The sequence below is a fragment of the Bos indicus genome, chromosome 22 (assembly GCF_029378745.1).
Source record: "Bos indicus isolate NIAB-ARS_2022 breed Sahiwal x Tharparkar chromosome 22, NIAB-ARS_B.indTharparkar_mat_pri_1.0, whole genome shotgun sequence".
Classification (NCBI taxonomy): Eukaryota; Metazoa; Chordata; class Mammalia; order Artiodactyla; family Bovidae; genus Bos; species Bos indicus.
This window is the reverse complement of record NC_091781.1, coordinates 40,282,554-40,310,489: the sequence shown is the minus strand read 5'-3', so window position 1 is coordinate 40,310,489 and position 27,936 is coordinate 40,282,554. Positions and strand designations below refer to the sequence as shown.

The following is a 27,936-nucleotide window of genomic DNA, read 5'->3' as shown; positions in this document are numbered from 1 at the left end:
AAAGTACAAATTATTTCTTCTTCCCATGAGATTACAGATGGATAATCTTTTAGACTCTTTCTTAGGTTGACCATATAAAATTTCCTTTGCAGATAAAACAGTCATTTATCAGTAATTTCACATGGTTCAACTTAATATATGGGTTCATACATACACTATATCTAAGTAGGATCACATCTTACATTCTTTTGTTGCTTTTCTTTCAATTAACCAGGGCCCATAAATAGCTTCCCATGTCATAAAGTAGTATCATGGCAGATATTCTTGTACATGCTTCTTTGCCAAAGCCTCTGATTATTTCCTTAGGGAACATTCCCAGATATAGAATCATTGGGTCAAATACTATGCACACACCCATTCAGCACACACCCATTCATTTATGTATTACTTACGGCAGCTTTCACCCAACAACAGTAGAGCTGGAATGTGTACACAAAAAGCCTACATATTTAGTCTCTGTGCTCAGTTGCACAACTTTTTGCAACTCTTTGGATGTAGCCTGCCAGGTTCCTCCTCCAGGGGATATTTGGGACCCAGGGATCAAACCTGGGTTTTGGGCATTGCTGGCAGATCTGTTACCCAATGAGCCATTGGGGAAGCCCATTTAGTCTCTGGTCCTTTACAAAAAAGTTTGCCAGCTGCTGACCTGGATCTCGGAGAAGGCAATGGCAACCCACTCCTGTACTCTTGCCTGGAGAATCCCATGGACAGAGGGGCCTGGTGGGCTACAGTCCATGGGGTCGCTAAGAGTCGGACACAACTGAGTGACTTCACTTTACTTTTCACTTTCATGCAATGGAGAAGGAAATGGCAACCCACTCCCGTATTCTTGCCTGGAGAATCCCAGGGACGGGGGAGCCTATTGGGCTGCCATCTGTGGGGTCGCACAGAGTCAGACATGACTGACGTGACTTAGCAGCAGCAGACCTGGATCTACAATTGGGTAGAGACAGAATACCCAAAATGGAACATCCACTCTACAAGAGGACATAGATTCTCCATTTGTAAAATTCATGATGATTACAAGCAGATCTCCTCCATTTCAAATATTTTCTACTCTTTAGCATTTTTTAATCAGTCCATTTTTAAATACAAGTCCACTTATCATTGAAATAGTGCTAAAGAATACTATTTGAGAAAATTAACTCCATTATTTTTAATCATAGAAATTACTATAACCTAAGATATAAATGGGAACCAAATCAAACAAAATGTTATAAAAATTCTTCTATTGCATAATAATCTAATCTAAATTTAAACATTTACCATAAAAATTAACTATTAAATAAGAAGATTAAAAGACATTTCATTTCTTGGACCTTTGATTTGAAACAGCTAAAAATTTGAAGCTGGATTCCCTTAACTCATGAGCAAGCCTCAGATACTTGGCTTACAAAAAAAACACATTTAACTTTTCACTGAAAAAAAATCACACAGAGCACGTCTGAATTTCTACAAATTCCTCGTTAATTAGACTTTAATCTGCATGGCTATACCATATGCTAGAAAACCATCCAAATACAAACTCTATGAGACGGTTTTACTGCCATTACTTTAAGAGCCATTTAAAAGATTTTCTATGGGATAAAGATTGGGTGATTTATCATGGTTTTATGCTCCTTTAATCTGCTCCATCTTCCCATTGTAAAATAAATATTGGTTTTAAAATAAATGGTTCTGCCCAGGTTTTGATGAGAAAAATTGCCCTGTAAATCACAAGCTCACATGTGCCAAACTCTAAGTCCAATGTTAACTAGCCCATTCTGATGAAAAATAAGTCAATTTTATAGAATAAAATCTAAAGGAAGACAATTACATAAGTATATTATCAGTGCTGCAATGTAACTAATTTGAGATATGAGCTTCCCTACTCCCTGTTTTTTTTTAATTTACACACCAAAAAGATGCTACTTGATATAAAACTGGTCTTACAATTGGACTTTTCAAAAATATATTCTTTACGACAGCTTTTATTATATTCTCTCCAACTCCAATACACAAGTTATGTAACTGAAAACAAATACAAGCAAATCTGAGGGTTATATGATAACATCTTTATCAACCATTTAGTTCACACTCAGAGTGAGTGAGTGAATTCGGTTAGTCGTATCCAACTCTTTGCGACCCCATGGACTGTAGCCTACCAGGCTCCTCCATCCATGGGATTTTCCAGGCAAGAACACTGGAGTGGGTTGCCATTTCCTTCTCCAGAAGATCTTCCCAACCCAGGGATTGAACCCAGGTCTCCCACATTGTAGGCAGACGCTTTACCGTCTGAGCCACCAGGGAAGTCCTCAGAAGGTCATATCAATTTAACAGTTGATTCCTTGGACTATTTCACAGAGTTCTGAGAAACTGACAATCTAAATATATAACTTAATATAGTAGCACTAGTGGTAAAGAACCCACCTTTCAATGCAGGAGACCTAAGAAACATGGGTTCGATCCCTGGGTCAGGAAGATATGCTGGAGAAGGAAATGGCTACCCACTCCAGTATTCTCGCCTGGAGAATCCAACGGACAGAGGAGCTTGGCAGGCTACAATCCAAAGGGTTGCAAACAGTCAGACACAAATGAAGTGACTTAGCACATAGCACCTTTCTATCATAAGCATAATGCATAAACACTTTGGAAAATATGAATGGTTTCAAGCAGTGCTTAACTAATTATCATTAGTAAAATATGAGTTGACAGTATTATTCCTTTCTAACATGTTGTGAGTTGATGACACATGCACTTGGATATTCTGTCAATGTCAAGTTGCTATACCAGTTTCTAAACTTGCACTGTCCAACAGAAATAAAATGTTAATCACAGGTGTGGCTGACATTTAAACTTTCTAGTAACCTCATTAAAAATATAAAAATAAACAGATGAGATTAATTTTAATAATACTTTAATATAACCTAATACATCCACAATCTTATCATTTCATATAATGTAAGCAATATAAAAATATTACTGGTGACAAATAATACACGTTACAACTTCTAAATGGAATCTAAAAAATAAAACAACCAAGTGAATAAAACAAAACAGAAAGAGACTCACAGATATAGAGAACAAACCCATGGTTACCGAGGAGGGAGGGGCAGAACTACTAGGTATGCGTGCATGCATGCTGAGGTGCTTCAGTTGTGTCCAACTCCTTGCAAGACCATGGACTGTAGCCCACCAGGCTCCTCTGTCCATGGGGTTCTCCAGGCAAGAATACTGCAGTGGGTTGCCATTTCCTTCTCCAGGGGATCTCCTGACCCAGGGATTGAAGTTTGGTCTCTTGTGTCTCCTGCATTAGCAGGCGGGTTCTTTACCACTAGCGCCACCTGGGAAGCTTCACTTTGTATGAATATAGAATAAAAAAGATATCATGATATATGGCACAGCACAGGGATGATAGCCAATATTTTATAATAACTTTAAATGAAGCAAAACCTATAAAAATTTGAATCACTATATTGTACACTTGAAACTAATATTGTAAATATTTCAATAAAAATATTACCAAAATATTTTACATTCTTCTTTAATACTGTTTAAAATCCAGTGCTGTAATGCAGGAGACTCTCGTCCAATTCCTGGGTTGGGATGATTTCCTGGAGAAGGGATAGGCTACCCACTCCAATATTCTTGGGCTTCCTTTGTGGCTCAGCTGGTAGAGAGTCCGCCTGCAATGTGGGAGACCTGGGCTCGATCCCTGAGTTGGGAAGATCTCCTGGAGAAGGGAAAGGCTACCCACTCCAGTATTCTGCCCTAAAGAATTCCATGGACTGGATAGGCCATGGGGTCGCAAAGAGTAGGACATGACTGAGTGACTTTCTACTCTTCTATGTGTTGTACACTTATAGTCTGTCTCAATTAAAACTGGCCACATTTGAATTACTCCATATCCACACGTACCTAGGGGCTACTGTGTCGGACAAAGCAGTCCTAAATTCTTACTCTCAATGTCTGACCTGCCTCTTCACATTTTGAAGCACACTAGTGCTGTCTAAACCATTACTCCCTTCGGAACAGATTCTCTAAGTTCCTCTTCCGTAATTTTTTGCCTTGTGTTTTATAATTAAGGTTTCCATTTCAGATAAGACCAACACTTAAATTAAAAAATTAGCACACTCTTGACTGTGGCTTCCTTCGTCCTTCCTTTCAGGAAGGGCATCACCATTAACAAGGGATGAATGCAGAAGCCTCCTCCACTCTCCCTTCTCTACATGTGACCACTACTCTGAATGAAGCTGGTTTAGTTCCTGTCTGTCCATATTTTTACACTTCACAGATTATATCCTTAAGCATCAACATAGAGCTCTTAACAAGGGAAAATATGTTTGCGCTTTACTGAGACGTGCGAATTTTATGTATTTGGCTTGTATAAATCCTTCCCACATTCCAAAGGCAATTGCTGAAGCCAATTTTCACACCTTTCTACCATCCACTCTATTAATATGATTATGTTTTAGGACCCTGTATTACCTTCTAGCTTGGATAACTCCTACCCATCATTTCAGTCCCAGCATGAATGTCACTTCTTCAGGAAACCTTTGCTAACCTGCCCTTTGCCCAAGATAGATTAGGTTCCCTGTTAAATGCTCTGACCTTTCCTATACTGTACTTGCCTCAATTGTAAATATCTATTTTTGCGATGATTTTTTTAATGTCCATCTCCTTCATGAAAATGTAAGGTAACACCTGCATAATTCCCAATTCACAGTGGATGTCCATACGTATGCTTCAGATGAGAGAATGATTTTCTCTTCCATTCATTCATTCAGACTCAACTCAGCTAGAAATCATGTTTCTCAGTCTCCTGTTGTGACATGAACTTGGAATGTCTGTATCATAAACACATGGCACCCCTGTTTATTAAAATGCATGTTTCAAATATATTACCACAAAGTTATTCGGTATAATCTTTTGACATTTTATTATCTACTGTACATATATTAGGCCCCTTTATTCACTTCTACTGCTATCTGTGTTCTGACTCTCTCATTCTCTCTTTCCTTCTCTCTGTCTTTGCTTCTGCAATTGATTAAGTTTGCTAGATGTGTTTAGTTAGTCTTTCAAGGAATCATCCTTTGTTTTGCCTATCCTCTCTGCTGTTCCTTTGTATTCTATTTCTTTTTGTAATATTTTGTATTATCTTCTCTCTTTGCTTTATTTTGGTTTACTCAACTATCCTCTTTACAACTTTTTGGTTGAATGCTTAACTCAATAATCAGTCCTCCTTCATTACAAATATATGCATTTGAATTTATAAAATTTCCTTTATGGACCTCTTTAATCGTATCTTACAAGGTTTAAAATAAAGTATCTACTCATTTCTAGCATCACTTTTATTAGATTCAAGATTTAGAAGTATGATCTTGAGTTTGCAAATGTATAGCTTTTAATGTCTATTTGTTTTGGGCCTCCTAATTTTTTCCTCTGAGATAAGAAGAAATGTAATTTTTATCAGTCATTGGTAAGGCTTTTGATGTGTGTACATTCTCTGGTACTGAAGCTCAGAGTTCCATAGATGTCTACTTGATCAAGCTAATCAGTTACATTATTTAAATCTTCTTTATTGTTTCTAATATTTTCTAGTTTGATTTTTCAATGTCTGAGAGAAAATGTTTAAAACTCCCAATTATGATTTATGTTCTCAATACTTCATGGTAATATTGTTAATTTTTACTTTATATATTTTTGAAATGATGCTACTAGGTAATGAAGGTTCAGGATAAATATATATTCTTTGTGAATTGCTCTTTTATCATTAAACAATAACTTCCTTTATCTGTAATAACATTTTTAAAATACATTTTGTCTGATATTACTACAGTGTCATCAACCTTCTTTTTGAAAGGTATTTGCATAGTTTGTTGTTTAGTCACTCAGTCATGCCCAACTCTTTCTGTGACCCCATGGACTGAAGCCCACCAGGCTCCTCTGTCTATGGGTTTTCCCAGGCAATAATACTGGAGTGCATTGCCATTTCTTTCTCCAGGGGATCTTCCCCACCCAGGGATCAAACCTGCATCTCTTGCACTCGAAGGCAGATTCTTTACCACTGAGCCACTGCGGAAGTCCCATATGCATGGTATAGTATGTCGACTTCCACATATATATTTTCTTTCAGTCTTTGCATACCATTATTCTTAATAGGGGTATCCCTTATGAACAGTTGTGTGACTGTTTCTTCTTCCCCATTCAACTTAAAAATCTTTGTCTACTGCCACAAAGAATGAATCATTTTTATGTTTGTTGTGATTCCTGCTGTATTTGGCCTTATTTCAACCATGAGATTGATTTACAATTTCCTAAAAGCCAGAGATTACCCAAATGTACCCAGTTTACACACCAGAGATGGCATGACTATATCTAGCTTAGGCTCATAATTTAGCTCTCCTCATTAAGTCAACTTAGACATGTTAGCAACCTATTGATATGTTCTCTTAAAACTATAACTGATTAATTCTTACACAAGTAATACCCCAAATTTTCCAGATTAAAGTGGTCAACCACTACAATTACAGGTCAAATCCATTGCATTTACCTGTAACATGAATACAAAAGAATCCATGTGTCATCCACCTCTGATGTTGCTGTATTTCACCCTCCCTCATTAATTTTTTCACTTTCATATGATGCAGCTTTCATCTTGTCTCCTTTCCTACATCTCTTCTTCCCAACCCCTCTTCTCATCATCTCTTGCTTAGAGAATTGCATTAGTATCCTTGGTCTCCCTGCCATTATCTTACTATCTTCCACTTCAGTTAAATGAGGTTTGTTGTTGTTCAGTCACTTAGTTGTGTCTAGCTCTTTGTGACCCCATGGACTGCAGCACACCAGGCTTCCTTGTCCTTCACTATCTCCTGGAGTTTGCTCAGATTCACGATGAGCAAACTGAGTCGGTGATGCTATCTAATCATCTCATCCTCTGCCACCCCCTTCTCATTTTGCCTTCAATCGTTCCCAGCATCAGGGTCTTTTCCAACAAGCTAGCCCTTCACATCAGGTGGCCAAAGTATTGGAGCTCCAGCTTTAGCATCAGGCCTTCCAGTGAATATTCGGGTTGATTTCCTTTAGGATTGACTGGCTTGATCTCCTTGCAGTCCAAGGGACCCTCAAGAGTCTTCTTAGCACCATAATTTGAAAGCAGCCATTCTTCAGCATTCAGCCTTCTTTATGGTCCAACTCTCACATCTGTACATGAATACTGGAAAAATCATAGCTTTGAATACATAAACCTTTGTCAACAAGGTGATGTCTTTGCTTTTTAATACTCTGTCTAGGCTTGTCATAGCTTTTCTTCCAAGGAGCAAGCAAATGTTTTTTAATATCATGGCTGCAGTCACCATCCACTGTGATTATGGAGCCCAGGAAAATAAAATCTGTCACTGATTCCACTTTTTTCCCTTCTATTTGCCATGAAGTGATGAGACTGGCTGCCATGATCTTAATTTTTCACTTTTTTATGTTGAATTTCAAGCCAGCTTTTTCACTCTCCTCTTTCACCCTCAAGAGTCTCTTTAATTCCTCTTCACTTTCTGCCTTTAGAGTGGTATCATATGCATATCTCAGGTTGTTGATATTTCTCCCGACAATCTTGATTCTAGCTTCTGATTGCATTTCCCATGTTGTACATTGCATGTAAGTTAAACAAGCACTGTGACAATATACCGGAGAAGGCAATGGCACCGCACTCCAGTACTTTTGCCTAGAAAATCCCATGGACGGAGGAGCCTGGTGGGCTGCAGTCTATGGGGTCGCTAGAGTCGGATACGACTGAGCGACTCCACTTTCACGTTTCACTTTCATGCACTGGAGAAGGAAATGGCAACCCACTCCAGTGTTCTTGCCTGGAGAATCCCAGGGACGGGGAAGCCTGGTGGGCTGCTGTCTATGGGGTCGCACAGAGTCGGACACAACTGAAGCGACTTAGCAGCAGCAGTGACAATATACAGCCTTGTTGTACTCTCTTCTCAATTTTGAACCAGTTTTTCCATGTCCAGTTCTAACTGTTGCTTCTTGACCCGCATACAGGTTTATTAGGAGACAGGTAAGGTGGTCTGGTTAAATGAGAACCTTGTATTATAAATTAAGAAGTTTGAATGCAACCCTGCAGGTTGGTCTCTCTTGAACTGAAATCCAAAGACACAGTCTAAAAGCTCCAAACTTTTTTTTTTTTAATTTGTGGTTTTATCCAATTAATATTCTAAAGAATCTAAATGACAATCTGATAATTGAGCTGGGCTTCCCAATAGCAGCGCCCGAGTTTGTCTTTTTTTACCCCATCAACTATTCTGTTCTCAGTGTCATTGGCACCAAACGATCACCTAAAGTGACAGTTTTTAACTTTCATTGTGTCAGTAAGCAGGTTTGGCTACTAGACTGACATGTCTTAATGCCAAAATTGTCCCACATTTGCCACTGTGCTCTTCAGTGGAAATGATTTATAACTGAAAGATACTGTCATTGAATAAGGTTTTAATTTATTAAGTTATTTAATTAATGGAGACTTTAATATGATATCATAAAAACTCATAGTGTCGCAGAGTAATGGTCTATTTTAATTGTTATGGGCTAATGAGAAAGGAACAAAGGCAGAATTAATATGTAGATGATGTACTTACATCAAATGGAAGCCCAATGTTATGATGGGACACTATACAAAAGGTTTCCCTATCTTTCAAATAGAGAGAAGTGGTGGGAAAACTGATGCATCATATGCCTCAGAATAGTAAAGGCATGGCAAATAAAAAGAGCCTTTGCCACAGTACTCACTATACTCAATATTCATTTATCAAAAGTGTGTTAAATGCTCAATCAATAAATATTGAGTGCTAAATAATTGTTCTAGGCACTGAAGATACAGAAGCAAGAAAGATAGGCAAAAATCCCTTCCTACATAAAGCTATATCAGGACAATAAACAAATTAACAATCATTTATATTATGTGAGATAGGGATAAATTCTGTGAAGAAAAACTTAAGAAGGGTATGGAGTTTCAGAATGATGGGGAGAGGAAGACAACTATTGTGGACAGAGTGGTCCAGGAAGGATCATCTGAGGAGATGACACTGGAGCAGAAATCTGAGTGCAATGAGCAAGCAAGACATAGAAATATCTAGGAGGAAAGACTTCCAGACAGAAATAACAGGAAACACAAAGATGCTGAGGTAGGAACAAGCTTGACATACATGAAGCACAGCAAGAAAACCAGTGTGACCAGACCTTGGGAACAGAAAAAAGGGAGTTCAGTAGACATGGTGAGAAAGACAAGGATGAGCCGAATCTGGAAGGATCTTGAGGCGAGAGCAAAGAGATTGAATTTACTCTCCAACAGATGTGTGGGGGTTATATCCACGCAGTTCATGTGCAGTACCAGAAGGCAGACTGAGACAGTGGGTGCAGACACAGAGTCAGTGTAGATTTGCTGGAGGAGACGAGGTCATCTCCTCTAACTTCTTCTATTTACTCAATGGAATATGAAGTGAAGGAAACAGCTGAGGGGGAGAATAGGGGTGGGAGTTGGAGTCCGAGGTAGAGGTGAAAGTATTACCCATTGTTATACAGAGTAGAAGTTTCAGGCAAATGATGAAGAATTGGTAAATACAACAGAGGATACACTTGAAATCTGGGGACATAAATTCAAAGCAATGCTGCTCAGCATAGTTTTGTGTTCTTTTTTTTTTTAGTTTTGTGTTCTTCTACGTTCATCTGCACTCGGGTCCAAAGTGGGCAGAGAGCTGAGAGAGGGTCAGAGTCATGTCGGTGAACAGGACACAGAGAGACTGACTATAGCATCTGAGCTGGGTAAGGAGAGGAGTAAGGGCAGGAGAGGGGTGATGAATACAGGCATAGCTCTTTTTATTGCACTTGCCTTTAGTGTGCTTTGCAGATATTGTGCTTTTTATAAGTTGAAGGTTTGTGGCAGTCCTGCATCAAGCAAATCTATTGGTGCCATTTTTCCATCAGCGTTTGCTCACTTCATGACTCTATGTCACATTTTGGTGATTCTTATATAACATTTCAGGTTTTTTCATTACTATCACTGTGATCAGTGATCTTTGATGTCACTCTTGTATTAATAATTGTTTGGGTGGTATCACAAACTGCACCTATGTAAGATACTGCACTTAATCAACAAATGTTGTGTAGGGGGGACTTCCCTGGTAGTCCAGTGGTTAGGACTCCATGCTTCCAATGCACTATTGCAGGGGTGTGGGTTCGATCCCTGCTTGGGGAACTAAGATCCACATGATGTATGGTACAGCCACACACACACACACAATAAAATGTTGTGCGTGTTCCAACTGCTCCACTGACCATCCATTCCCCCATCTCTGTTCCCCCTTCTTGGCTCTCCCTATTCTCCAAGACATAACAATGTTGAAATTAGGCCAATTAATAAATGGTGTGCCTGAAGAACTATGAAACAGAGGTCCGTAATATTGTACACAAGGCAGTGAACAAACCCATCCCAAAGGAAAAGAAAAGCAAGAAAGTAAAGTGGTCATTTGAGGAGGCTATACAAATAGCTGAAGAAAGAAGAGAAACAAAATGCAAGGGAGAAAGGGAAAGCTATATTCAACTAAACTCAGAGTTCCAAAGAATAGCAAGGAGAGGCAAGAAGGCCTTCTTCAAAGAACAATGCATAAAAATAGAGGAAAACAACAGAAAGGGAAAGACTAGAGATCTCTTTAGGAAAACTGGAACTATCAAGGGAACATTTTGCCCAAAGATGTGCACAATAAAGGATAGAAACAGTGGAGACCTAGTAGACATGGAAGAGATCAAGAAGAGATGGTAAGAATACATGAAAGAACTGTACAAAAAAAGATCTTAATGAACCTGACAACTATGATGGTGTGGTCAGTTACCCAGAACCAGACATTCTGGAGTGTGAAGTCAAGTAGGCTTTAGGAAACACTGTTGTTAATAAAGCTAGTGGATGTGACGGAATTCCTGTAGAGCTATTCAAAATTCTAAAAGATGATGGCTGTCAAAGTGTTACACTCAATACGTCAGCAAATCTGGAAGATCCAGTGGTGGCCACAGGACTGGAAAAGGTCAATCCTCATTCCAACTCCCAAGAAAGGTAGTACTAAAGAATGTTCAAACCATCAGACAATTGCACTCATCTCCCATGCTAGTAAGCTCATGCTTAAAATCTTGTATGCTAGGCTTCAGCATTACATCATGAAAGAACTTCTAGAAGTCCAAGATGGGGTTAGAGGAACCAGATATCAAATTGTCAACATTCACTGGATCATAGAGAAAGCAAGGGAATTCCAAAAAAAATCTACCTCTGTTTCATCGACTACACCGAAGCCTTTGACTGTGTGGATCACAACAAACTGTAGAAAGCTCTTAAAGAAACAGGAATACCAGACCATCTTATCTGTCTCCTGAGACATGTGTATGTGAGTCAAGAAACAACAGTTAGAACACTGTATGGAATAACTGATTAGTTCAGGATTCAGAAAAGAGTACAAAAAAGCTGTCTGTTGTCACCCTATTTATTTAACCTATATGCTGAGCACATCATGAGCAATGCCAGGCTGGATGAGTTACAAGCTGGAATCAAGATAGGTGGGAAAACATCAACAACCTCAGACATGTGGGTGATACCACTCTAATAGCAAAAAGTGAAGAGGAATGAAAGAACCTCTTGATGAGGGTGAATGAGAAGAGGGAAAAAAGGAGGCTCAAAACTAAACATTAAAAAAACTAAGATCATGGCATCCAGCCCCACTACTTCATGGCAAATAGAAGGGGAAAAGGTGGAAGTAGTGACAGATTTTCTCTTCTTGGGCTCTAAAATCACTCAGATGGTGACTACAGTCATGAAATCAGAAGATTATTGCTTCTTGGCCGGAAAGCAATGACAAAACTAAACAGTGCATTGAGAAGCTGAGACATTACTTTGTCGACAAAGATCCATATAGTCAAGGCTATGGTCTTCCCAGTGATCATGTATGGTTGCGAGAACTGGACCATAAAGAAGATAGAGCACCCACAAAGAATTGAGGCCTTCAAACTGTGGTGCTAGAGAAGATGCCTGAGAGTGTCTTGGACAGTGAGCAGATCAAACCAGTCAATCTTAAAGGAAATCAATCCTGAATAGTTATAGGAAGGACTGACGCTGAAGCTGAAGCTCCAGTATTTTGGTTACCTGATGCGAATAGCCGATTCACTGGAAAAGTCCCTGATGCTGGGAAAGACTGAGGACAGAAGGAGAAGAGGACATCAGAGGATGAGACGGCTGGATGGTATCACTGATGCAATGGACATGAACTTGGGCAAACCTGGGGAGATGGTGAGGGACAGGGAGGCCTGGTTTGCTTCAGTTCATGGGGTCATAAAAAGTTGGACATGACTAGGTGACTGAACAACAACAAATAACTGTACAATGACCTCTAAGTGTTCAATCAAAAGGAAAAGTAGCACATCTCACTTTAAAGCAAAAGCTTGAAATGATTAAACTCAGTGAGGAAGGCAAGTCAAAAGCTGAGAGAGACCAAACACTTGGCCTCTTGAGCTAAGTCGTGGATGCAAAGGATAAGTTCTCAAAGGAAATTAAATGTGCTAGTTCAGTGAATACATAAATGCTAAGAAAGCAAAGTAGCCTTACTGCTGATATGGAGGAAGTTTTAGTGGTCTGGATAGACGATGGAATCCGCCACAACATTCCCTTAAGCCTAAGCCTAAGGCTAATATAGATCAAGGTCCTAAATCCCAATTCTGTGAATGTAAGGAAGCTGCAAAGAAGAAAAGTTTGAGGCATTTATTGTTTGTAGATTTGTTTTTGATGATGGCCATTCTGACTAGTGTGAGGTGATAGCTCATCACACTTTTGATTTCCATTCATTGTAATTTTTATTTGCATTTCTCTAATAATGAGTGATGCTGAGTGTCTTTTCACGTGTTTATTGGCCATCTGCATGTCTTCTTTGGAGAAATGTCTGTTTAGATCTTCTGCCCATTTTTTGATTGGGCTGTTTAAACACCAGATTTTCACTGTAGATGAAATATCCTTATATTGAGAGAAGATGCCACCAAGGACTTTCATAGTTAAAAAGGAAAAGTCAGTGCCTGACTTCAAAGCTTCAAAAAACAAGCTGACTCTCTTGTTAGGGGCCAATGCAGCTGTTGACTTTAAATTGAAGCCAATACTTAGTTACCATTCCAAAAACCTTGGGCCCTAAGAATTATGCTAAATCTACTCTCCCTGTGCTCTATAAATGGAACAACAAAGCCTGGATGATACTACATCTGTTTACAGCATGGTTTAATAAATATTTGAAGCCTACTGTTGAGATCTATTGCTAAAAAAAAAGATTCCTTTCAGACATTGACAATACACCTGGTCAGCCAAGAGCTCTGACAGAGATGTAGATTGAGATTAATGTTGTTTTCATGTCATCTAGCACAACATCCACTCTGAAGCCCATGGATCAAGGAGTTGTTTTGAATTTCAATTCTTATTTTTTAAGAAAAAATATTTTTGTTAAAACTGTAGCTGCAATAGATAGTGATTCTTCGGACGGATCTAAGCAAAGTAAATTGAACACCTTCTGGAAAGGATTCACCATTCTAGATGTCACTAAGAAGATATGTGATTCATGGGAGGAGGTCATAATATCAACATTAACAGAAGTTTGAAAGAAATTGATTCCAATCCTCTTGGATGACTTTGACGGGTTCAAGACTTCAGTAGAGCAAGTAACTAGAGATGTGGTAAAAATAGCAAGACGTGGAGCCTGAAGATATGACTGAATTGTTGCAACCTCATGACATGACTTTAACAGATGAGGAGTTGCTTCTTATGTATGAGCAAAGAAAGTGGTTTCTTAAATGGAAAAGATCTCCTGGTGAAGATGAGTGAAGACTGTTAAAATGACAACAAAGGATTTAGAATATTATGTAAACCTAGTTAATAAAGCAGTGGCAGGATTTGAGAGGATTGACTCCAACTTGGAAATAAGTTTTACTGGAGAATAAAATGCTCTCAAACAGCACTGCCTACCACAGAGAAATTGTTCGTGAAAGAAACAGGCAATCAATGTGGCAACCTTTGTTGTTGGCTTATTTTAAGAAATTATCACAGCCACCACAACCTCCAGGAACAACCGCCCTGATCCATCAGCACCCATCAATATAGAGGCAACATCCTCCATCAACAAAAATATTACAACTCAGGGAAGGTGCAAATGATGGTTAGCATTTTTTAGAGATAGAGTATTCTTAATTAGGGCTTCCCTGCTGTCTCAAGTGGTAAAGAATCCACCTGCCAATGCAGGAGACACAGGAGACGTGGTTCAATCCTTAGGTCAAGAAGATTCCCTGGAGAAGGAAACGGCAACCCACTCCAGTATTTTTGCCTGGGAAATCCCATGGACAGAGGAGCCTGGCAGGCTAGAGTCCATGGGATCAAAAAGACTCGGTCATGACCTACCAACTAAATAACAGTTCTTAATTAAGGTATATACATTGTTTTTTTAGAAGTTTAGCACACAAGAACATTACGGCATTTGAGGTGAAATAATTCTTCATTGCCTAAACTGTCTCATGCACTGAATGACATTTAGATCCTTAGCTCCTGCCCTCTAAAGGCCAGTAGGACTTCTCATCTTTACAGATGATTAAGAGTAGTACTTCCTAAATTGAGAGCCACTGGCCTAGCGTATGATCACCCGGTAGAGAAAGAGACACTCTCAAGTGAGAATTCCAAGGAACTGACAGCCCAGATATGGGTATTCTGTGTGGATATTCTTACCTAGAATGATGGCAGGAGAGTGATGGGCACAAAGACAGGGAGCTAGAGAGCAGAATCTTCCATCAGTGCAGAGGAGCAGGAAGGAGGATAGGCTGAAGCGCTTGGTATGAGGTCAGTGTGACTGAGCAGCTGAATTCTCTGCTTTGTCTAATCTAATTTGAACATAAAGAGCTACAAGTGGCTAGTGGTTACTTTATTCCATGGTGAAGAATAAAACATGAAGTGAGCATTTAGAAACAAATTTGAAGACACAGGAAATTCTTCTTAATATCTGAGTCTTGAGGAAAAGAGACAAAGGTAGGTGTGAGTCTAGGTAAGCTGGTGGATCTGGAGAAGGAAAGTGAGAGAAGTAATGCTTAACAACTTCAGCATTTTCAATAAGTAGGATTCCAAAAATTCATTTTAATTCATTTCTGCCTCCTCTCAGACCAACTTCTGTATCATATTGCTATGGAAGACACTTGAGAAAATCTCCCTCAAAGTTTAAAATCTCACCACAATGTAAGAATTATTCTTTCTCATGAGAAGCCCCTGGTATTAATAGACTGTGGTGGCGGTGGTTTAGCCACTAAGTCATGTCCAACTGTTGAGAACCCCATAAACTGTAGCCTGCCAGGCTTCTCTGTCCATGGGATTTCCCAGGCAAGAACACTGGAGTGGGTTGCCATTTCCTTCTCCAGGGGATCGTCCCCATCCAGGGATCAAATTCAGGTCTCCTGCATTGCAGGTGGATTCTTTATCAACTGAGCCAGGAGGGAAGCCCAAAAGCCTGTGGTCATTGCCTATTTTTCTTGTACCTAAGTGTACCTTCCCTGAAGACTGACTTTCTATCTCAAACATAGCAGGGGGAAAAAGTTACTTCTGAAAATTTCCCATTAAAAGATGCTGTTGTTTAGAAACCATGTTTCTTTTGTGTGTGTGTTTCTATAAAAGAATATACGAACATATATGAACATGTTCTTTGTTATTTAAAATGAGGTAAAAGTATTCTGATGGGCTGCAGCCATAAGCCTATGATTTGTGCGTTCACAAAATAATTTTAGAAGGTCATGTACCTTTATGTGCATCCTACCACACACACACACACACACACACACATATTTCTAGAATGGCCTCATGGCCATACCCTTACAAGCTTCATCACAAACTTAACAGTAATAATTCTGTCAATATGTCCTTATGAACCAAATGAGCAATGCCAATGTGGCACCCAGGACCACTCACCCTGTGGAAGAATCCCAGATTTAGGCAGGGGAAGGGCAGAGTACAGGTAATATTTGAAAAGCGCTTGACACTGCCTGTGATTGGGAATAAAGGATCAGTAAAACACTTCTGAATAGTTTCTGTCTGTTTCTGTCCTCAATTTTCACTTAATTGCAATCAAAATAAAAAAATATTCTCTATCCCCAGAGAGTGGACACTGTCCCTAGCTTAATAGACCATAAAACACATAATTAAGAAACAATCTCTGTGGGGCTAATCAGCACAGCACTGTAACTGGTCAGATTCCTTACTGTACCATGGTTAATTTCTCTTGGTCCTAAGGCAGAGTCTTTCCCTTAAGTGTCCTCACCAGATGCCAGTACATGTCCATTCTGGCCTCCACATCGTATAGGCTTCTTTATTAACTATGCTTCTAAACTCCAGGTATTGGCCAGAATCAGGGAAAAGCATCAAAAAAATGAAGAGCCAATAGATGTCCATAATGTTGGTGAGATATATTCTATCAGATGCTCACCCCCTTGGATCTACTTCGAGTCCAGGATATAGATTTAAGCTCCCATTATCATGAAATCCATAGTTTCCAGTATCTGATCCATTAAACTAAGAAATTATTCTGGCTTTCCCCTTTGGTTTCCCCTGATGGGACTTTGATCAATATGGAAGTGAAAAAGTATCCTGGTGCTAGAACACCCCAGGTAACTATTCTATTTTCTGGCCACTGCAAGAGATCTTGTAACTTAATTTCATTGGGACCATAAGATTCAAAGACAGTAAGTGAATGGAATGCTTAAAGACCATCTCAGCTACTGAGAAGAAACCTTGCAAGTCACAATGAAGAACAGCAAAAAGAAATTGAATTATTAATTCCCATTGCCTCTCTCTGTCCACAAACCCCCTCTGGTGGAAGAATTGAAGTAAAAGTGAAAGTTGCATCGGACTCTTTGTGACCTTAGAACTGTAGCCCACCAGGCTCCTCTGTCCATAAAATTCTCCAGGCAAGAATATTGGAGTAGATTGTCATTCCCTTCTCCAGGGGATCTTCCCAACCCAGGGATTAAACCCAGGTCTCCCACATTGCAGGCAGATTCTTAACTATCTGAGCCACCAGGGAAGCCCTAATTAGGAGTCATGTCTGACTCTACAACCCCATGGACTGTAACCTGCCAAGATCCCCTGTGCATGGAATTCTCCAAGCCAGAATACTGGAGGGGGTTCCCTTCTCCAAAGGATCTTCCCAAACCTGAGATCGAATCCAAGTCTTCCACATTGCAGGCGGATTCTTTACCAGGGAAACTCCACCATGGGGAGGAACTACTAGGTAATAAAATAGTTATAATAACAATAACCAAAATGCAAAAAAGAAAAAAGAAAGACAAGGAAAGGCAATCCACAACAAGACAATCAATCCCTGTAAAACTGAGAGGCAAATGTAGTGATTAGCAAATATGAGCTACAACTAGAAAATCCCTTACAGATGAAGCCGTGTGATGAATGATTTACCAAAAGGTCAGCACTGCTCTTTTATCTTCACCACCCATCAGTTTCCATCGCTCTCAATTTGTCTGGCACATAACAGAAAGCTGGCCATAAAATATTCATCATAAAAATTAACCTTATTTTGCAATATCAAAAAAACAAACATATAGTTGGAGGTAGTCTAAGCATATGGGCTAGCTTCTCAATTAGAATTCCTCATATACATTATAAAAAGCATTGACATTTAAAACCCTGTTATAAGAGGTAATGTACTCAGCAAGTACCAGAACTCTCTGCCCTATGCTCAGCTTTGCTGATCCACTGCTAGTTCTCAAGCAAGGGAAGGCACCATTAATCCTCTCCCAAAGACCACAGCAATAATGGCAGGAGCATGGCTAGTGTCAGCACTTCCCCTACTGCTCCCTTGGAAGCCAAACTTCTCTGTAGCTTCTGATTCTAGCTGGTGTGGATGCCAGGCTTTTAACCCCAACACTACTATACACTCTGACACATGAGCTGTGGGGTGAACTTCCTTCACGTTTCCATTTGACAATCTTTGAACAAAAAGGAACACAATATCAGACGGAAATATATTTTCAAGAGAAAGGGATTCTAAAAATTAACATATTAATATCTACAAACTGCCAGATCCCCTTAACCAGAGTTGCGAAAGTCATTATGCCATTTTAACTGAACTGATTAAATTGATCTCATTGGAAAATAGATCATTTCACTCCTTCCTATCCTGTCTCTAAATTCACCAACTGCTTCTCTGATTTCACAGAATCAGTAGGATATTTTGCATCTTGTAGATATAATCTAGGTTACTGATTTACTGAAGAATCCTTCTCCCCAGACTCTGCTTAAGGAGTCTATTATCTATACTTAGATAATATCAGGTTATCTATTTATATCATTGATAGTTGCAGAATTTGAAATAAAAGGAGGGATCAATATGAGTGTTACTTGAGGATTTGAAAAAAAGAGAATCAAAATGAAAGAAAAATGGTCAAAAGAATTCTGAAAAAGAGCTGCAAGGGTGTTTATCACTGCGTTATTTACTTTATAAACAAAAAACATGAAAATTCTACAGTACAAACAAAAGAAGACTGTTCAGCTTAACTATGGTAATAGCCATAAAGTGGAATATTATGTAGATATTGAAAATGATGTAGCAAAATATTTAATAACATGAAAAATATTCATGGTATTATTAAAGGAAAAAACACACTGAAAAAACAGTAAGAAACAGTATTGTCACATTTATTGACAATGGTTTTATTTGAATAAAAGTCTGGCAATTGATTGGCTAACTCATTCTCTGTTCACAACTCCCCCACTTCAGCACCCCCTTAAAGGTAGGGGTGGTTCTATAAAATGAGATATAGGGATTTTCCTGATGGTCCAGTGTATAAGACTTTAGCCTTCCAATGCATGGGAGGAAGGTTCAATCTTTGGTTCGGGGAGCAAAGATCCCATGTACCTCGAGTCCAAAAAACCAAAACATAAAACAGAAGCAATATTGTAACAAATTCAACAAAGACTTTAAAAAAATGCTCCACATTTAAAAAAATGTTTAAAAAAATAAAATAAAATGACACATAAACAGAATTTTGCTTGCTGGCACTTTTTCTGACTAAAAGGGGGCAGTTGGGGGCTCCTTTTTCTATTGTCTGTACTAGGCTGAATCAGCTGATCTATCCATGACCACAGACTGTCATCTCAGCCAACCAACAGTGGGGGAAAGAAGACAAAACCTTGTGATCAGCTATTAGATAGCACCAAAAAAAAAGAGTTACAACTTGATCTCTTTATTCATCTTTTAACCATTGTTTCCTTGTCCATGTAGATATAATCAAAGAATAATCCCTAGGAATCTATGAAGTTTTCCTGAAATGAAGTAAAGGCTTTGAGTCATGTGCAGAATAAGTACCATTCCAAGAGCAAGGCAGCCACATTGCCTCTCAACTGCAAAATACAGACTAGTCATCTTGAAACCTGAAAAATCACTCTCAATACATGTTGATTGTAGGAATAAATATGGGCATGTATCTCAGCCATCTTAGCCTTATTTATTTATAAGGGACAATATAATATAAATAAGTGACATAAATATCAATACTGCCTAGATTTACATGTATCTCTTACTAGAGCAGGTATCATTTTATACTGTAGCAATCTGTGTGTCCATCTATAAACTATAAGCTCCTTTTAAGCAAGAACATTTCCTTTCATCTTTGCTAGATCAGATCAGATCAGTCACTCAGTTGTGTCCAACTCTTTGCGACCCCATGAATCGCAGCACACCAGGCCTCCCTATCCATCACCAACTCCCGGAGTTCACTGAGACTCACGTCCATCGAGTCAGTGATGCCATCCAGCCATCTCATCCTCTGGCGTCCCCTTCTCCTCTTGCCCCTAATCCCTCCCAGCATCAGAGTCTTTTCCAATGAGTCAACTCTTCTCATGAGGTGGCCAAAGTTCTGGAGTTTCAGCTTTGGCATCATTCCTTCCAAAGAAATCCCAGGGCTGATCTCCTTGCAGTCCAAGGGACTCTCAAGAGTCTTCTCCAACACCACAGTTCAAAAGCATCAATTCTTCAGTGCTCAGCCTTCTTCACAGTCCAACTCTCACATCCATACATGACCAAAGGAAAAACCATAGCCTTGACTAGACGAACCTTTGTTGGCAAAGTAATGTCTCTGCTTTTGAATATGCTATCTAGGTTGGTCAAAACTTTCCTTCCAAGGAGTAAGCGTCTTTTAATTTCATGGCTGCAGTCACCATCTGATCTTGGAGCCCAGAAAAATAAAGTCTGACACTGTTTCCACTGTTTCCCCATCTATTTCCCGTGAAGTGATGGGACTGGATGCCATGATCTTCGTTTTCTGAATGTTGAGCTTTAAGCCAACTTTTTCACTCTCCACTTTCACTTTCATCAAGAGGTTTTGAGTTCCTCTTCACTTTCTGCCATAAGGGTGGTGTCATCTGCATATCTGAGGTTACTGATATTTCTCCCGGCAATCTTGATTCCAGCTTGTGTTTCTTCCAGTCCAGCGTTTCTCATGATGTACTCTGCATAAATTGTCACCCTGTTCATCTTTGCTAAGGATGCTTAAATCTTCTTTGTCCCAAGGACTCAGAACTCAGATGGTAAAGGGTCAGCCTGCAATGCAGGAGACCTGGGTTTGGTCCCTGGGTTGGGAATATCCCCTGAAGAGGGCAACCCACTCTAGTATTCTACCCTGGAGAATTCCCATGGACAGAGGAGCCTGGAAGGCTACAGTCTATGAGATCACAAAGAGTTGGACACAACTGAGTGACTAGGCACACACAGAAGAAGGATGCCCAAATCTTCTTTGTCCCAAGGACTCAGAACCAAACTTAGTCTCCAATTATAAATGCCTATAAAACATTACAGCAATTTTGACTCCTTCTTTATTCTAAATCATCCTACTTACAAAAAAAAAGTCAACAACTTTTTAACATTTCCAAAATATCCTGAAGGAAAGGGAAAATCACACATTAAATTCTTGTCAAGTAACATTTACCTCCTCAAGCCCTGACTAATCAAAAATGACTGGACTTGGCAGCTCCTTTTATCACTTTGTCTATAATCTAAAATTCAGCTACTATTGTGCCAACTGGAAAATGCCAACATCCGTTCCCACCTCACACGATATCACTTTGCCAGTCGCTTTGGAGTCTAGTAATCTGGTGTGACCACTCCCCATCAGATAAAGTAGAAATTATAAACCAAATTTAAATGGTCCTAATAGCCCCATTTCAGGACAGCAATGCTGAAGTTAGAAGAGATTAGAAGGGTGCCAGATTTATTGCTATTGATTCCCTGCTGGCAATTTCATGAAAAGATATCCGCTGCAGTCATATAAAGAGCATCTGGCTGGTTTCCAACTCTTTTGTTCTTCATATGCTTAAAAAAAAAAAAAAAATCAACCAAGAAGGATAAGAAACTAGAAATTAGTATAGGGGACCCAAGTTTCACTACAGAATAAGAAGCCTTCATCACTACACCTTAATTATGCATATCTGCTCCTACAGAGTCCAAAACGTATATTTATTGAACCTTACCACTGCCATCCTGGTAACCCAGATCAGAAGCCAATCTATAATGACTCAAGCCATATTTCACAATAGACTACAAAGGACACATGATGTCATTTGCTAAAATGACTTAATCCAGATGGAAAGCATTCTGACCTATACATAATTGATTGACCTTTGCTATGCTTTCCTGGTTATTTATATACTATCATAGGCATGAATGTATATCAGTGGTATTTACACTTGGCAGCTACTTTGGAGAACACATTATTCGATTGGGATTTGGAGCTTTTTATGACCATTTCCTGACCAAATATTCATAAATGAAGGACAAGAAAAGATGGTCTCTAAAAGATAACATTTAATAAGCTCTGGAAAGTCTAAGGAAGCTTTGTTACTCTAACTGATTTAAAATACAGTGGACAAGATCTACCTCTGTAAAGTTGAGTTCAAAACCCTAAAACTGAGGACATTAAAGGGCATGTTTTCTATTTTCCCTTTAGGGCTCAATAATGATAGTAAAATATGCTTTACCAAAGGAGTGGAGTATTCTGGATACTTGTGAGTAAAGCATCCTGTGGTGAAGGTAATTAGAGCTCATAATAAACGACCACAGAAAAGAGAAAACTATATGAGGTTCTTTGACTTTTTAATTATGAATTTTGCTTTCTGAAAGGAGTAAGTAACAAATTAAATACTAATCAGATGATCAAGACAGTTTCAAGGTAATCATAGAAACAGAGGCAGACAGACACACTAGATTATGGAAGGAAAATGTGTTGCAAGTATGTCCTTAATCCCACTTTGCATACTCAGGGCAGGTATCAATAACTGATCATTGAATTCTTAACCAAGAGCACTGATACAGGTTAAACTCTTTTCCAATACTACTCCAGGAAAAGTGAAAGTCTTAGTTACTCAGTCATGTCTGAACCCTTTGCAGTTCTGTAAACTGTAGCCTGCCAGGCCCTCTATCCATGCAATTCTCCAGGCAAAAATACTGGAGTGGCTTGCCATTCCATTCTCCAGGGGATCTTCCCAACCCAGGGATTGTACCCAGGTTTCCCGAATTGCAGGAAGATTTTTTACCATTAAGCAAATGGCAACCCACTCCAGTATTCTTGACTGGAGAATTCCAAGGTCAGAGGAGCCTGGCAGACTATAGTCCAATGGGGTTGTAATGAGTTGGGCATGACTGAGTGATTAACTCCAAGAAAATACCAAAAAGATGAACTTGGGACATGAAGTGAAATATATTTGCCATTGCCTAAATAAATAATCACACAGTTCATTTCAGATCCTAATACATATTAAATATCAAAAACAGGGATGCCATTATGAAACAATCATAATTTAGTACTCCTTAGTTTGCTTATCTAAACTAAATTTTTACTCATCTGAAGAGGGAATTACTGGCACATACTGCTATTGTGTTTTAATAATGTATTAAATAGAGAAGGTTGTCTCTTACATTATGATCAAATTGATTCTATCTCCTGTTTTCATAGACTCCAAAACCCAATATAATACTAAACAGATTTTAAAATCAAACTTTAAAAGAAACTCTTTGAATCCTAGGAAAACGTAAAGTCAAATTCAGCAGTTTTCTCTAAGTTGTAGTAGGCTGGTGTGATCCCTAGGGTAAATAAAAAGCAAAGGGAATATCTAACCAGAATATGATGGAAACGTTCATAGAAGAATATTATACAGCAGGAAAAGGAATGACTTACAGTCACATGCATCTACAAGGATAAATATAAGAAACAAAGAATTAAGTGGAAAAAGCACAAGTTGAAGACTACAAACACCAGTGCTTTTCAATTGATGTGCCTCAGTGACTAGGTTACAAAGCTCCTAACATATCAATCCCCTTAGTTCTGGGGTGAATAGTAGCTGGAGTGACCAGAGTCTTTTAGCGGGACATAGATAGCATTTATCCCAAGGCACTGTTCCATATTTTTGAGTTCAGTGTATGCCAAGATGTGAAGAAGTTGGGAAGTACTGACATATGGTATAATGCCATTTTTGTAATGCTCAAAAACTAAAATATATCTTGTTTAGAGATATATACACATGTGACAAAGTTATTTTATATGAGATAAGAAAAGCAAAGGAAGGATGAGTGCAAAAAAATGCCCCCAGTACATCCATTCCTTCTGGACAATGGTTACTATTGGAATAGATATACAGGAGATGAGGCATAGGGAAGGAACACATGAGTAATTTATAGTTCTTAAAGTGGGTGGTGGGTTCATGGGAGTTTAGCTTTTATACTCCAAATATATTGTCTTATAACTATAAAATATTACGTAACGCTTTTTCAAACACATCAGTGTTAAGAAGCCAGGCAACTTTCTTGCTTTTCAGAATCAGTTTTTCAAGAAGACACTAAACTGAGTGGAGATAATTTTCATGTGGTTCTCATCTGGTTCACAGGAAAAAAAAAAAAAAAAAAAGCAGTAAAGTACACAAAGAAATGAGAAAAGCAAACTCGAGCCAGACAAAGACAACATCATCACCTTCTTTATTACTATCCATAGATAGCCAAAAATGCTGCCATAAAAAGATTGCTCATTACAGAGAAATTACAGATTCTTTCTTTAATTAACCAAGGATGACACAGGTGCTCTTATCTCAATTTCTTCACCATCAGAACTGTCAGAAGGCTTAGCTTAAGTGTGACCTTCTCTAGGAAGCCTGCCTGAACCTCTGATCTTGGGTGAGACAGGTACCCACTTAAATGTTCCCATAGCATCTCACCCTCACTTGTCTCCCCCAACTCCACCTGCCATGGCAACCAGCTGGTAATGTTTGTGCATAGTTATTTGTTTTCACACGTCGGTGAGCTTTCTTTAAAAAAAAAAAATTGAAATCTAATTGACCTTCAACACTTTATTAGTTCCAAGTGGCCAACATAGTGATGCAATAGTTCTATACATTACGAAATGACCATCACGATATGTCAAGTTACCATCGGTCACCACATAAAGTTATTACAATATCACTGACTATTGATATATTCCCCATGCTATACGTTTCATCGTCATGGTTCATTTATTTTGTAACTGGAACTCTGTACCTCTTAATCTCCCTTACCTATTTCATTCATCTCCCTACTTCCTTCCCTTCTGGCAACCACCTATTATTCTCTGCATCTATGGGTCTGTTTCTGTTTTGCTATATTTCTTCATTTGCTTTGTTTTTAGAATCTTCATCTAAGTGAAATCATATGTTATTTGCCTTTCTCTGTCTACCTTATTTCACTTAGCATCGTATTCTCTAGTTGTATTCTCACAGTATTCTCTCAGCATAGTATTCCATGTTGTTTCCAATGGCAAGATTTCATTCTTTTTTATGGCTGAGTAATAATGTGTGTTTGTGTATCATATCTTCTTTATTCATTCATCCCTCAGTCGACACTTAGGTTGCTTCCATATCTTAACTATTGTAAATAATGCTTCAGTGAGCATAGGAGTGTATATATCCTTTCAAATTAGTGTTTGCTTTTATTTTCTGCAGAAGAATAACCAGAAATGGAACACTGCTGGATTTTGTGTGGTTCTGTTTTAAATTTTTAGAGGTATCTCCACAGTGTTTTCCATCTTAGCTATAGTGTACACATGTGCATTTCCCTAGGTGAGCTTCTTCAAAGCAGGGATAATGTCTAGTCTTCCTTTATGCCCCAGTGCCTATTCATTGAGCAAATGCAAGTAGTCAGGCACATAGAAGGTTTTACTTCTATTTTTTAGCAATTAATTCAAGGAAGAAAAGTTGAATTTAGACTTGAATCCTCCTTATTCTTTTGTATGAACTTAAAATTTTTCAATAAAAACATTTTCACTCAAATTAGAAACTAAATTATTGAATAATGTTGAATTATTACTAACCCAGAATCACATAATTTTGGGGCTTTTGGAATACATAGCAATATTTAGACTAAAAACCCTCAAAGGCACACTCTGTCAGCTTGTAGATATGCATAGATTTTCCCCAATATACCTATATTGATGTAGATGTAAATACACCTGGTATAGAATAATAAGGCATGGTAAAATTCTCTATCTTAGGATATAAAATCCATTAAACTTAAGAGAATTTTGGAGAAGTACAGTATATACATGTCCTGCAAGACTTATGTTCCATTCTAAAGAAATGAGTCTTGTCAAACTTCCCTAGTAGTGAGAACTGTTTAGCAGGAATTAATTTTTAAATGAAATACGCTAAAAATGAAATAGATGTCGTATTACTTAATAGGTAAGTCTTACTCTTCAGTAACTATTGGAGGTGACACTGGTATGTTTTATCATTGGCAACTGGACTGAGTTTGATCAAATTTCTCCCTTTTCTCATTAAAAACAGATGCAACGTTCTGATTTTCACTGCTATCCCAGGTCTGGTGGCATTTCATCATATACAGTTTGGTAGCCTAAAAAATGTTGGGGGGTGGGTGCGGGGCAGAGGATAATTTCAAAGAAATGAGTGCATCTGCAACAGAAAGAAGGTTAAGTGAGGTTCATATCTCCAGACACTTGCCCCTAAATTAAGACAAATTAACTTTAAAAGACAATGTTATATCTTGTCTTCTCACTCTAGCTAGATGGAAGTGAAATGTCAACTCGCTCAGTTGTGTCCAACTCTTTGCAATCCCATGGACTATAGCCCATCAGGGTCCTCTGTCCATGTAATTCTTCAGGCAAGAATACAGGAGTGGATAGTTATTCCCTTCTCCAGGGGCCCTTTCTGACCCAGAGATCATATTCCGGTCTCCTGTATTGTAGGCAGATTCTTTACCATCTGAGCCACCAGGGAAGCCCCACAAAAATGAAATACTTGGCAAATGTCTTCTTTGAAAAGAATTATTTAGCAATGGAATTACAATCAATGTCACAAGGAGAGCTAAAGCAAACTTAAGGCCAAAAGTATAAAAGAGGAAATATATAGTCACATTTGCCAAGGCAAATTCCATCTTGTGTATTACCAAAGAAAAGGGATACTGGGTTCTACTAAGTTCAACAACTTTCCTTACTCCAGGAATTGTCAGTCTTTAATATTCATAATGGCCCTCATGAACTGTTAGGAAGAGGATGGAGTATGCAGAATTTGCCATGCTTATTGTCTATACAAAGGCTTTGCCACTGTTGGGAGTAGCAGTGCTATAAGGTAAATCTGGAGAAGGGGACGACAGAGGATGAGATAGCTGGATGGCATCACCGACTCAATGGACATGAGTTTGAGAAAGCTCCAGGAGTTGGTGATGGACAGGGAAGCCTGGCGTGTGGCAGTCCACGGGGTTGCAAAGAATCAGACATGACTGAGCGACTGATCTGAACTGAACTGAAGGTAAACCTAGGTTGAAATTCTAGCTCTACCATTTAGTAGCTGTGTTCCGATCCGTGTGCAAGTTTTTTAATCCCTCTTTCAGTAACCTCATTTGAAAATTTAGTCCTTTAATTTACATTTTTCAGAACATCTGCCCATGACTTCCTTTTGAAGTTATTTCCTATAATTCGTTAACAGATAATAACAACTTCAGCTGCAGTAATTCAGCTCCTATTTAATTTACAAAATTTATACACCTTCTTTTATGCATTCATCAAACAGCTATTAAGCATTTGGCATAAGCCAGGCCAAGTTGGTAAATGGATATCAATAGGCATAGTTTCTGAATTCACAGAGAGGGGAAGGCACACTCTGGGGAGTGGGGAGACCCTGATGAAATCTTAAACGCAGGATAGCAACAGGTTCCAAAAAGAGAGACTATAACAAGAAGCCTAAACTGTAGAGGAGAAATACTGGAGTTGAAATCTGAGGGATGAAATTAACTCAGTGGAGATAAAGGAAACAAAATTCCAGAAGCCAAGAGAACAAGGATATGCAAAGACCCTGTGGCAATAGGGAGGAGAGTGATTTTGAAGAGGAGAAAGGATGGTGTAGTGGGAGTTCAGACAGCTAAGGAAGATAATATCAAAAATCAAGAGAAAAAGACAGAGGGCAGTGTTAGATTTTGTCACCAACGATGACAATGTAGACTATGACTGGAACAGCAGATGTAAAGGGTCAAGTTTATGCTGTCCTAATCTGAGTTTATATCTGTTTGTTCCCTCCTTAAATGTTTGGAAGAATTTGTTGGAGAATTTAGTTGGCATTTTATTTCTCTTTATATAATTATGAAACTAATTTCTTTAACATATATAGGATAATTCAGATTTTCTAAAATGCACTGTATCAATTATAGTTTTTAGAGAACTTCAGCATATGATAAAGCAGAGACACCATTTTGCCAATAAAGGTCCATATAGTCAAAACTATTGCTTTTCCAGTAGTCAGGTACAGATGTGAGAGTTGGACCATAAAGAAAGCTGAATACCAAAGAACTGATGCTTTCAAACTGTGGTGCTAGAGAAAACTCC

At 38.7% G+C, this 27,936-nt stretch overlaps 1 protein-coding gene across 9 annotated transcripts in view; it reads right to left on the bottom strand.

The window, feature by feature from the left end:
* The window catches only part of FHIT (fragile histidine triad diadenosine triphosphatase), a 1,527,031-nt gene that overhangs the window by 1,222,688 nt on the left and 276,407 nt on the right, over positions 1–27,936 (bottom strand). The window contains exon 3 of one of the 9 annotated variants that reach the window (XM_070777130.1): positions 2,410–2,538. The exons of the other annotated variants lie outside the window; for them this stretch is intronic. The gene's annotated coding sequence lies outside the window, so the exon portion shown is untranslated. The remainder of the gene's footprint in view (positions 1–2,409; positions 2,539–27,936) is intronic. 9 annotated transcript variants of the gene reach the window in all.